This window comes from Lepidochelys kempii, chromosome 6, assembly GCF_965140285.1.
Source record: "Lepidochelys kempii isolate rLepKem1 chromosome 6, rLepKem1.hap1, whole genome shotgun sequence".
Lineage (NCBI taxonomy): Eukaryota > Metazoa > Chordata > Testudines > Cheloniidae > Lepidochelys > Lepidochelys kempii.
The window spans coordinates 122,464,652-122,478,027 of NC_136385.1; the positions used below are offsets into that span (position 1 = coordinate 122,464,652).

At 48.6% G+C, this 13,376-nt stretch overlaps 1 long non-coding RNA gene across 1 annotated transcript in view; it reads right to left on the bottom strand.

The window, feature by feature from the left end:
• Positions 1 to 10,281, bottom strand: part of LOC140913935 (uncharacterized) — a 102,428-nt gene extending 92,147 nt beyond the window's left edge. The window contains exon 1 of the long non-coding RNA XR_012159704.1: positions 10,203 to 10,281. This is a non-coding gene — a long non-coding RNA (uncharacterized LOC140913935). The remainder of the gene's footprint in view (positions 1 to 10,202) is intronic.
• Positions 10,282 to 13,376: the final 3,095 nt, after the last annotated feature.

Consider the following 13,376-nt stretch of genomic DNA (forward strand, 5'->3'; position numbering starts at 1 on the left):
CACATCCCTGACCAACGTCAGGGGCAGTGGAACAGGGAGGGAACAGGGCCCCATCACTTTTTACAGGCCGTAAGGGTGAGTGACAGTGGGAATGGGGTGGAGAGGAGCAAGCGGGGGCAGAGCCTCAGGGAGAAGGGATGGCACGGGGGCGAAGCCACAGTTCAGGCACCAGTGGCCTCCCCACTTTTAGTGAGCGGACATCGCTCCTGACCAATGTAGCTAAACTGACAACCACGTGGAGGGAAGAGAGCTTCTGTCAACATAGCTAATGTCATTTGGGGAGGCAGTGTTCCTACCTCCTCAGAAAAATTCCTTCTGTCAGAATAGGCTGTGTCTACACTACGGGTCTATGCCCGAGTAGCTATGCCAGTATAGTCTCCATAAAGGTAGAAATATCCTGTGCCACAACCTTGGAAGACAATTCCCATGCCGTGTATTCCCAGAAACCGTGCTGCTTTTAAGGCCGGATTTTCCAGGGAGAAACATTAAGGAATCACATAGCCCTAAACTGCTACATCTAGAGTTAAGGAGAGCAGCAATCTCTACTCTGCCTCCCAGTTTCACCGCCGTCCAGGGGAAAACGACATTTCTATCCATGTTACACTGAGATTTTGCCTCTGGGCGGGGGGGGGGTCAAGATTAGCGGTGAGTCGAGCAGAGATGTTCGCTAATGAAATTTCAGTCCCCTCGCAGCTCTCTGCAGAAAGCCCCAGGAAACGGGCTTTAAAATATATTTCTGCAACTTGCAGGGCTATCTTGCCTCTGCAGAGTCCGAATTTGCCAGAGCCTATTGTGGCTCCATTTGTAGGTCGACAGGAAAGGCTCCGTATCATTTCTAGTGAACCAGCCCTTCTGGGCTTGACTTTCTTAGGTGCTGAGAAGCCTTAAATCTCCCCGCAGTGAGAGAACGATGTCCCTGTGCTTAAAACACTCCCCTGGGACTCAGTGGCTCTTCCTGGCCTTGCCGCAGGCTCCCTGTTTGACCTTCAGCAAAAGTTGTTGGGAACCCACAGCTCCTAGTGACTTCCAGAAATCAGGCTCTTATTTCTCTCTGCTTCAACTTGGACCTGTAAAATGGGAGCGATAGTATTTCCCTACTTCGCAGGGGCGTTGTGGCGCAGGCAGCTACTAGATTCATGCATACCATAGAAGAGCTCATAAAGAATTAATGCTTTGCATAGTTGAGACCCCTGCACTAGCAAAAATGGGATCTGTGTTTAGATCATTGCAGTGCTGCCATCCTGAGTCTGCAGGCAGACAGCTGCTGTGTCTCTGCTGCTGCTCAGAACTCTGCCAAATGAAAACTGACCAGTCCTGTCCATTTTCACTGTTGCTGTCCAGAACCCTATGGGCAGCCATGAAATAGATTGTCAGTTTCACTCTACTTCTCCTTGGGAAATTCAGGAGCAGCATGAAAGGCAGGTGCTGGAGCTGTTCACTGGGGAGGAGGGGTAAAGACTGGGAACTGGGACAGGAGTAGAATAATGGAGACACCCCCTCACAGCAGCAAGAAGGCTGAGGGAGAGACAGAATCTTCGAGACACACACACACTCCTTGGTGGCAGCAGTCAGGAGGTGTGGGGAGGGATAACACTAGCAGTTGTAGCAATGTAACTATTTTGTTGATTTTTTTTAAATCACCCCCCCCAACTGAAATATTTACACTGGTTCAAAAACTGTGCGTAGAGCAGACCTCAGAGGGGACAAACTGGCATTTAATCAGATTAGCCAAATCTCACCAAATAAACTCCATTCATTGGCCATTAAAAAGTTATTCACCCAGGGCTCCATCCTGCTAGGTGCTGAGCCCGCTGGCCTTGACCCAGCACACCACATGAGCATATGTGTAATTCAGGCATCCACATAGTCCTATTGACTTCTATGGGGCAATGTTCATGTTTAATTGCTTTTCTGGATTGGACCCTGACAGCTGAGTATCCTGCAAAATCAAGCCCTTGGATGAATAACTCCCTCCCTCCGCCCCTGGAAAAAAACAGTGAAATATTTAAAAGGGGTTTTTGTTTGGATAAGGACAGTGTTATCAAGGAAGCAGACTGCCTCACAAGAAGTATTAGCTATATATTTGTTTGGATAAGCTAAAAGAAGGGATTATGAAACATCAGACTCTGAATACGTTTGGTACAACTCAGATTTTTTCCAATCTGCCATCCAAAGAAGCTCTGTTGTAAATATTGTGTGGGGACGAGGGAAAGGAACCTGAGATGTAAACGAGAAACAGGACACATACATTTCAGACCATGCTCTGGAGCATAAGCACTCCCCAGCAACAGCAGCATCTCATGGAACTGTAAGATAGTCATAACACCAAACACAGAAAAGCAGGCTCTAGAAAGCTACATATTCCTTGTAGGATGGATCCAAAACCCATTGGAGTTCATGGGAAGATTTCACTGGGCTCTGGATCGGGCCCTCTAGAAATAGAAACGAAGGGGCAAATGTCAGGCTTTAATTGAGGAGTCAGATCCATCACCAAAACCTAAACGCCGGCTTGACAATTTGGGGACAAACAACCACAAATGAAGTGACCATCAGCTAACCTTGTGGATTGTCAAATTGAACTTTTGACCTTCATGTCTCATACATCATGACTTGGCAGAAGCTTGTGGCTCAGGCTGGCTGAAATGTGCCATGCTTGTAGTCCTGTGCAAGAGGCAGCTTTCATATGCTAAGGGACCCACACTCCCCCCACCCAGAGCTGCTACAACAATACAGAGAGGCAAAGTGGGTGAGGTGAATGGAACAGTCCCTTGAAATCTGTGGTAACTATTTATGCTAAACAATCAGCTCCACCTTGTATTTAGCTGTCTCAGGCCTGAAGAAGAGCTCTGTGGAGCTGGACAGCTTGTCTCGCTCACCAACCAAAGTTGGTCCAATAAAAGATATCACCTTGTCTCTCTAATATCCTGGGACCTGCAGGCCACAACAAGGCTGCATACAACAATATAGAGAAGGATAATGTGTGAATCTGCATAGCAAAGGTCTACTCATTAGGAGCACGTCATTAGAGAGCTCTGAGATGAAAGCCTGGCTGGGTTTTGCATTATCTCTATGCTAGGCCTTTGATTTCCAAAGGGAGGGTGGTGGAAAGCATCAATCAGTGCAGCCAGTTGGTGGCCAAAGTCATTATCAGCCACTGCTCAAGAGGGGTTTTAGGATTGACAACTAGCTACAGGGAATTGGGCGTTACATCGAGAGTCAACAGTGACCCAGAAAGGAAAGGAGTACTTGCGGCACCTTAGACCCAGTGACCTAGAAAGGAGGCCAAGAACTAAATAGCTCTCATAGGATTCCAGGGCAGTGCTTGAAATCCTTAATCTCACCCTACGTTAGTGTTGGTAATTTAACTCCAGTGTATAGGGAAAGCCCACTACAATACACAGTTAGTTACAGAGAGGAGGCTAACGAATTTACAATGGCCTTTGGGCTGCCGCTGATGGACACAGATCTGTGCTGTGGCTGGTGGCTCCTTGAAATGTGAGTGGATTTCTAGTCTAGTGACAGAATCGCCCATTGAAAATACTCCTGCTTCAAAGGTAATTTACGCGACAGGCTTGCAGTGCTTCGGCGGCCACTGAAGGAGACTCAATGCAAGTGCCTGGTAATGACTAGGGAGGGCAAAATCATTTACCTGCTAGGAGCTTTATTACATTAACACTAAAAGGGTGCTGTGAAGAGATACATTTGCCAGAAGACTGTTCCTACAGCAAAAATTGGGGGGAAGGGGGTAGGGTGATCAGATGTAAGGGAGAAATTATCGGGACACATGGGGGAAGCAAAAAAAAAAAAAAAGCCGGAGCAGCCAAACCCACAATATCGGGACAAATGGCATCCCGACCGTGCATCGGTCAGGACACGGAACAAAGACCTAAAAATCGGGACAGTCCCATTATTATCGGGACATCTGGTCACCCTAGAAGGGGGTGGTTCAATGAACAGCCCTGTAGCAAAGCGACAACCCACCAGTGCAGCGCCTCCTGCTGGTCATCTGGGAATTAGCTCTTTTCCAGCATATGGCGTGCCCTCTGCAAGCCAGTGTCTCACCTGCCACTGGCCCCGTGTCCCTCCCAGACCCTGGTGCCTCTTTACCTCAGGGTTCTGCCCCCAGCAGTACCCCCTTACTCTGGGTCTCCCCTCCCAGGGGAACCCCCAACCCACTGAACCCACCTTGCCCCAGTGGCTACTGCCAGTCATTATCTAGCCCCCACTCATTGGGGCAGACTGCAGTCTGTAAAGGCCACGCATCATTGGCAAAGGGTTAGGACCAATTGCCTCTGCTTATTCCCAGGCTGTCTCTCTTCAACAAGGCCTTCAGCCTGGGAAGTTACCAGGCTGGAGCTCCCGAGCTCCTCTTGCTCTGCTCTGCCCCTGCTCACCATCCCCTCAGGCAGCTAGCCCTTCCCACTCCAGGGCTAGAGTGAGACTCCAACTTCTGGCCCACAGCCCTCTTATAGGGGCCAGCTGGGCCCTGAGTGAGCTGGCCACACCTGTGGCTGCTTCCCCAATCCGCCTAACTTGACTGCTTTTAACCCCTGCTTATCAGAGTAGGGCAGCTGCCCTGCTACAAGCCCCAAACCAAAACGTTGTCAAAAGAAAGCATTTCTCAGCAGCAAACAGGCATGTCCCACGCCCGCCAGGCACATTCGAGCTGACAAGTTGTGTGCAAAGAAGCTGTCAATAAGAGGATAGTTACTGTGTGGCAGAATTTATGCCATGACTGTAATCCTGTAATTCATGGATGTACTAAGGCCCCTTGTACACTGGAGAAATTTCCACCATTATATGAATTTAAAATGGCCTCAACACAGACGTGCTGCAAGTGTGTTTTACATTTCTCTGATAAATTATCAGCGTAACCTCAATGGTGTGAATGCCTCGAATGGTTTGCAGACTTGGCTTCTGACAAAGGTCCAGCTCAGACTGAAGGCGCAGCAGCAAACCTGCAGGCTCAGAAAGCGGACGCTGTTAATGGCGTTTTCGGTTGATTTCAGTGGTGCGTATCACAACGATGAATTACCTGCTGTGGTGCCTGCTGGCTGCCGAACCATCAGCCCTTAGCCTTGACATGCACCTTACAGTCTGAAGCAGTGAGAGATGTGGCCTCCCAGCCAATGGGGCTGTACTGCTGACAGTTATTTCTTTGCTAGTGCCGCTGTTGACCTAAAAGGTGACAATTGTGCTACTATGGCCACGGCCACAGAGAGGAATCCCCTGAATGCAGCTTGAAATACGGGTTCTGAAACCAGCAGGTGGGAGATGGTTTCACAGGACATGTACTGAACAGCCTTGCCTGGTGGAAGTAGCAATGCAAATCTTTTTTGCAAGTTCCCCACCCCCCGTACAGACATGGTTGGCTGGTGTTTATAAAAGTGCATGGCCGTGGGCCATCACAGGCATGCGGAGATGAGGTCAAACAACAGGAAGGATACGTACACCACAGTTGGGAGAGTGCTTCCACGCACGGGTAGACAGACACATGCTAGCTCTGCTCAAGCTAGTACGCTAAAAATAGCCCGTGGTAGTACAGGCAACGGCTCAGACGAGCTGCACGAATATGTACGCAGCTCTTTTCCAGGAAGGGCTGTAGTCAGGGGGCTAGTCCAAGCGGCCACCTCTGCTACACTGCAGTTTTTCAGCACGGACTCGAGCGCGTCTGTCTACCCACACTGGGAAGCACCCTCCCAGCTGCCATGTAGAGATCCCCTGAAGTGTTCATTTAAGCCCAATCCTGCCTGTGTTTCCTACGAGGCATAGTGTTTACTGGCCTCAATGGAGCAGCTCTCAGTCATAAGCACTGTAACAGGTAGCAAATATTAACAGTTTGATAGAACCGGTCAGGTACTTGCAGGTACCTGCATAAGCCTTGGCAGAAGCAGAGACTTAGATCGTAAATTCTTCAGCGCAGATACGTGAGGGGAAATCCTGGGCCCAGAGAAGTCAATTGGCAGAACTACCACTGGGCCAGTATATCACCCATTGTCTTTCATCAGTCTGTTGCAGTGCTTATTAACAAGATACTAGGTGTTCTTTACTTGTCTTTCAACTTTACTTTCTAAGCAGCGGCAGAATTCCCACTACTAAGCTGTCTAATTGACAGACCTGCAGACGTGATGATGCATGCCAGCTGTGGGAATTTTCAGTGCAGTCTCTTGTCATTTTTGTATAAGCGGCTGAAAATTTCATTAAGATTTTTAAACCCGTTTGAGTCAGAATACACAGAAGCTCTTCAGTGAATTACCCTCTCTCTCTACTCCAGAGATCTTCCTACTCCTTCCTCGGCAGGGGAAAGGAAAGGGCCTGACAGCCAGGATTCCTCAGCCCTTCAGGCACGCTGGAAGGAGACTGTACTCTGATCATTTTTCAGACCATCCAGTGACTCCCACGTGGGAGAAGCACATCCCTACCTTGGGGAGAGAGGCATCTGCTGAGATTTCTCTGGAGACTGCAGTTATCAGGCCCAAGTTCTTGCAAGATTTCTGCTGAATAGTTCAAGGGGAAACACACTGCCCTAAGTGACATTGTCAGTGAAGGGCATGGAGATCTACATTGTCTGTAATGTGGACTTTCCAAGATGTACATTTGCTGTAGCTCCAGTTATTGCAATGGGATGTGACTGAGGTATTCATCTTCTGACGTGCTGACCCTGGCCATGTGAGTTTCTTCTTCTTCTTTTTCCTTTATGCCGCTTTTCCTGGTGAGGGTCACAGCGGCAGCATGGAGAGTAGGGAGAACCAGACCTCCTTTTCCTCTGCAATAGGTTCCAGCTCCTCCTGGGGGATTCCCCAGTGTTCCCAGGCCAGCAGGGGGATATAATCCCTCCAGTGTGTCTTGGGTCGGCCTCAGGCCTCCGCCCAGTGGGACGTGTCTGGTATAGTTCCAACAGAAGCCTCCCAGGGGCATCCTTATCAGGTGCCGAAACCACCTCAGCTGACTCCTCTCGATCCAGAGTATCTACTCTGAGGCCCTCCTGAATAGCCTAGCTTCTCACTCTGTCTCGGAGAGTAAGCCCAACCACCCTGTGGAGAAACCTCATTTCCGCCACTTGTACCCACAGTCTCGTCCTTTTGGTTATTACCCAAAGTTCATGACCACAGGTGAGGATGGAGCCGTAGAGTGACCTGTAAATCGAGAGCTTCATCTGAGGACTCAGCTCCTGCTTTACCATCAGACATGGGTACAGAGCTGCTGCTGCACCAATCCGCCAGTTGATCTCACGCTCACTGTCACTCACATACAAGACCCCTAGATACTTGAACTCATCCAATAAGAGCAGCTGCTCCCCCCTCACCTGGAGAGAGTAGTCCTCTTCTTTCCAGGAGCGGACCATGACCTCTGATTTGGAGGTGCTGATCCTCATCCCAGCCGCTTCACACTCAGCAGTGAAACATTTGAGTGCGCATCGGAGATTGCAGTCTGAAGAAGCAAGAAGGACAACATCATCTGCAAACAGCAGAGATGCCACCTCCGAGTCCCCGTACTGGATGCACTCCACAGCTTGGCTGCACCTTGATATCTTATCCATGAAAATCACGAACAGGAGTGGGGACAAGACACACCCTTGGCAGAGTCCAACACCCAGCTTGAACGAACTCGACTTAATGCCAAGAATACGAACGCAACTCTCACTCTGAGAATAGAGGGACCAGATAGCACGCAAAAACAGCACCAGCATCTCATACTCCCACAGCACTTCCCACAAGACATCTCACGGAACACGGTCATATGCCTTCTCCAGATCTACAAAACAAAATCAGCAAACTTCCATGACCCCTCGAGTATCTGCAAGACAGCAAAGAGCTGGTCCATTGTTCCACGGCCGGGATGGAATCCTCATTGTTCCTCCTCAATCTGAGGTTCAACTAACAGGTGTAACCTCCTCTCCAGCACCCTGGCATAGGCTTTACTGGTCATGTGTCTGAGTCCAGGAAATGAAGATCAGTCTCTTTCAAGCACTGTGTGTGTCACTCTCTTAGCACAGTCAGAACCAGTTCCACTCATTGTCCAATGACACCAGTAACAGCCATCATTCATTTTGTGAACTGTTCAGGATCAGCATGGCTCAAAACCCACCAGTTTCAGTTCTGATAAACATCCAAAACCATGGATGCGCCTCTGAATCCTGGGAGTCTGACCTTCCTCTCATTTGTTCCTTGGCTACAACCGCGGTCATCATAACCACAGCACGAGAGAAAGGATGGTCTAAACTTGGGACACCTGGGCTCAAGATCCTGCTCTGCTATATACTTCCTCTGTGACCTTGGGAAAGTTACTTAGCCTCTGTGTGCCTCAAGTCCCATCTGTACAATGGGGCTAATAGCAGTGCCCTGCCTCACCGGGGTGTTGTGAGGTTAAATACATTAGATATTGTGAGGAATTCGGATACTACGGTAACAGTGGCATGTAGTACCGAAGATGGATCTTGACGTAACTCCAAAGCTGTCCTTCAGCATCTAACAAGGTGGCTTTCTAATATTAATGTTAAGAGACACAAGGTGGGTGAGGGAATATCTTTTATTGGACCAAGTTCTGTTTCTGAGAGGGACAAGCTTTCAAGCTAACACAGAGCTCTTCTCCCGGTCTGGGAAGTTCTATCAATTTATTTATTTAGCTGTGACACTCTGATTAAGTTTCCCAGACCTGTGTAAGCTCAAAAGCTTGTCTCTTTCATCAACAGAACTTGGTCCAATAAAAAGATATTCCCTCACCCACCTTGTCTCTCTAATATCCTGGGACCGACATGGCTACAACAAAACTGCAAACTAGAGAGAAGTAACACAGCTTCTAAGAAAGAAAATCTCACTGTATTTGGTGCTTTTGCTTGAAGCCAGAGCTGCTGGAGTCATGTGATTTCATAAGACTCTCAGCTTTCACTGTATTTGTACAAAAAGTTGCTAACCCTCATGGTTGCAAAGAAGAGCGTGGAATTACAAACCCTAAAGTCTCAAAAAACAGAAGGCAAATCAAGAGAACCCAAAAAGGATTCTTTTTAAAAAAATCTCATTATTTTAAACCAATATCATGATATTTGAATGCGTGGGGCTGACATTACTGCTTATGTCTGCTCTGATCAGCGACTGGGGATCAGCAGCAGAGCTTCCCATCCAATCAGAAGTTATACTGTTGATTGACAGTTCAACTACGCAGTCAGGCCCAGATCCTCAAAGTTCTATATGCCCCTAACTCGTTCATTTCAATTGAAGTTAGGAGCCTAAATACCTTTGAGGATCTGCGCTTCAGTTCTTAAAGCTGCTGTGCTGATCTACCTCGCTGAGCACGCTTCCTCGCTATCCCCTCCAGCCCCTACCTCTCACTTCCTGCTTGTGCCAGTACTCTTGAGAGACGGTGTGCACATTGCCAGGAATGCCCGTGTCCCCTAAGAGAGCTGTTCGAGGCACGGATGAAATGGGACTGTGCTGATGCAGCTGCAGGAAGGGTTTCATCCCCCGTTTCATGACCTTCCGTGCGGCGACTTGCCATTACGTTTTATGACCCGCGCTTTCCCCAAAAGCACTTCAAAGGCAGGCCGGGCAGGGCGTGCCCCGAAATCTCAGCATAGGCTGGACTCTCTTGGCAGCTCCACCCACATAGAAAACGCCATCTGCTAAATCCCAAGGAGCAGCTGAGTGCTAAAGAGCATTCCAGCCAGCGCTCCTCAACCTGAAGGGCAGGGGCAGTGACTAGTAGGAGGGGTGTAGAGTGAAAGCAAGGGACAGGGGTGATCCTCAAAGCTGAATGAGGGGAAACCCACAGGCAGTACTTGATAGCAGAGGTGCCAACTTCCCCCGTTCCCAGGGGGGTGCTCCACCCTCGCTCTGCCCCAGGCCCCTCTCCCCGCTCCGCCCCTTCCCTCAAGGCCCTACCCCTGCCCCACCTCTTCCTGCCCCATTCCGCCCCCTCCCCGCCTCTTCCTGTCCCCGCTCCTCCCCCCGCCCAGCGCCTCTTGAATGCTGCTGAACTGCTGATTGTGGCAGGTGGGAGGTGCTGGGAGGGAGGGGGAGGCGCTGATCAGAGGGGCCCGCCGGCAGGCGGGAGGGCTGGAGGGGTGGGAGAGGAGCTGATCAGCAGGGCTGCTGGTGGGTGCTGAGCACCCACTTTTTTTCCTATGGGTGCTCCAGTTCCAGAGCACCCATGGAGTCAGTGCCTATGCTTGGTAGTCAAGCTCCTCTTCTCACTCTCACTCTTACCTGCTTTCTACTGCCCTAGGGAGAGTTCTGATTCTGTCTCTCTTCAGGTGCTGGAGGGGATGGAGCAGAGAAGGAGTTTCCACATCTGTGCCTGCTTCTGCCACAATAACGCCTCCGCCAGCAGCATGGAAAGGAGCAAGGAATGCAACTGACGTTCGTGTCCAAGACACCAGGAGCAAAGACAAACTGCTGTGCAGATCGGATTTCCTAAACATACTGAAAAAGAAAGTGCCAAGAAGTTCCTAACTTTAGCAAAACTCTTCAGCGTGTACTTAAAGCTATTTAGCTTACTAGCCAAAGACTGACATTGCAACAAAGCTTTTTCCATGTTAACATAATGACAGGTTTCAGAGTAGCAGCCATGTTAGTCTGTAGCCGCAAAAAGAAAAGGAGTACTTGTGGCACCTTAGCAACTAACCAATTTATTTGAGCATAAGCTTTCGTGAGCTACAACATCCGATGAAGTGAGCTGTAGCTCACGAAAGCTTATGCTCAAATAAATTGGTAAGTCTCTAAGGTGCCATGTTCTTTTTCCATGTTAGAAACCTTTACATTTTCTAACCCGGTCCTTCAAAACAAAATGAATTCACATTAAATATATATGTATGAACTATCAGTGCTATTAACTGACCTCCTTCTCCAGAGTACTAGCTCTCTTTGTTGCAGCACTGTAAACCACTAAAGTTTTCATGATGTTTGAAAAAGTTCAGGTTTTGAAAAAAACCACTGGGCCGATCTGCTCAGGAGAACGCTGTCCTAGGCCTGCCTGTGCTTGACCCTAACAAGTGAAGTTCATTGTCTCCAATGACTAGGAGTAAATCCAAACAAGAGCATTGCAAATTAGCTGAGATCATGTGGGATATTCCAATGTTAGTGGGCTGGCTGAGGCTGAGGGAGCATGGCCTCATGGGACTCATGAGATAAAGGGTTCAAGGCTCTGACTCTATCATATAATTCCTCTGTGACCTTAAACAAGTCACAGAGACCCAGATTGTCAAAGGTGTTTAGGTGCCTAACTCTCATTGATGTCAAGGGAATTTATGCACCTAACCCTCTTGGAAGATCTGGGTCTTAATCTCTCTATGTCTCAGGGTATGTCTTCACTACCCACCGGATGGGCAGGCAGCAATCGATCCAGCGGAGATCAATTTATCGCATCTAGATTAGACGCGATAAATCGACCCCCGAGCGCTCTCCCATCGACTCCTGTACTCCACCGCAGCAAGAGGTGCAGGCGGAGTCGGTGTGGGAGTGGCAGCAGTCGACTCACCGCGGTGAAGACACCACGGTAAGTCGATCTAAGTACATCGACTTCAGCTACGTTATTCACGTAGCTGAAGTTGCATAACTTAGATCGATCTCCCCCCGTCCCTAGTATAGACCAGGGCTTAGTTCCCCATCTATAGAATGGGGAGAACGTTTCATTTCTTCTCCCCCTTGCCTGTTCTGTCTCCTTAGACTGGAAGCTCTTCAGGACAGAGACAGTCTTTAACTCTGCATTTGTACAACCCTGAGCGCAACGGGGCCCTGATCTCAGTTGGGGTCTCTCAGTACATTTGTAATATGAGTAATAAGGAGCCTGGCATAGCTTGCCATTTGCAGCTTGCTAAGAAATTGGCCAGTTTACAACCCGCATTCATGAAAGGAGCCCCAGCAGGAGCACCAGAAGCACCCTGAATATGAGGGGGGCCACAGGTGCCCAAATCATGGCCCTGCCCCCCGCCATGCCACCCCCGCACCACCCCTTCTCCCCAAGCCCACTCCCTCGCATTGCCCCTTCCCCTGAGACCCTGCCCCCACACCAGGGTCTCACTCCTACACTACCTCTTCCCCACAAGATCCTGCCCCCCATTCACTCCTTTCTCCCCCCTTCCCGTCGCTCGCTCTTACGGCTATTAAAAAGTGGGGGACCATGTTCCAGAACGCCTGTGCCCCATAAAGACAAATTTCATCCCAAAATTGATTCAAATAAAATTACTCAAGCTCAGTGAGTTAGTGCAGCTTTATATGGTGGAAGTATACAAATACAGTCTGGTCTCAATAAGGATATGAAAGAGCATCTTAGCTCTGATGAAGCAGAGGGGAAGGTTTGTAGGGAATGAAGGAAAACAGATGTCTATAGGAACCATAGTCTGGAGGGAGAGAGAGGGTAAAGGTAAGAAAACAGAAGTCTAGTACAAACACAGGCAGAGTCTAGAGCACCTTCCACATTTGGATGAAGCAGTTTGACCTCCAGCCCCACTCAGACTAGACAAACAGAGATACCCGGTTCAGCTAACACAGTTTGGCTGCTCAGTGTGGATTAGACTAACACTGTTAAAGCAAATTTCAGGCACATTGTGGATAACCTCTTAGAGATGCAAGACACAAAAGGGGACCAGAGGAGAAAGAGCTTATTAGTAGCTAAAAACGAGAACAACTTAAGTTTTGAATGACTATAAAGAGATGGAAACTTAGGATCAACTGACTTCACTGGGAAATGAAGTCTGCACCTCCAGAAGTTACTCAGCATCTTGCAGGATCAAACCCTTAATATGGCTGAGATGGAATCTGAGTGTAGAACAGCTGAATTTGCAGCTGGAGAGTGAGACTTTAAAGAACAGTCAATGCCCTCTTCTTGGGGACCAGTTTGTGCATGATCTGAAACTGTAATTCAGCAGAGACTGTGAGAAAAATCAACTGAAGAATTTGGCATATATCTGGAGGAAAAACACTAAAAACGGATGAAAATCTGAGACCACTGGGCTAAGCGTATGTCAGCCACTAGCTAAGAGTAACATACATCTACAGGAGAGAGTCCAACCGCCAGTCTGTGGCAGATCTGCATTCTAAAATACAGTATTAAACAAACCAGAAATACTATTTTGAAAGAGCTGTGAATGAAAAGAAGGCAGAAAAAGAGAAGAAAACAAAGTTTTATAAAAGAAACTGAAGCAATCTGGGAGAAGTAAGGGTTTGGAGAGGGAGATTGTGTGAAACAAAATGCTTATCACTAGAAAGACACCCCATAAATAAAAGTAATCAGGACAAGGGAAATCAGTGAAAGGCTCAGGAATGGGAGAGTATCACCATTAGTTAACAGGGCAACTCGTTAATGAAAGTCACCAAGGTTTCATACCAATAACCATTCCTGCTCTGTTCTAGGGAGGGGCCCTGGGTTAGGAAAGAAGTGAA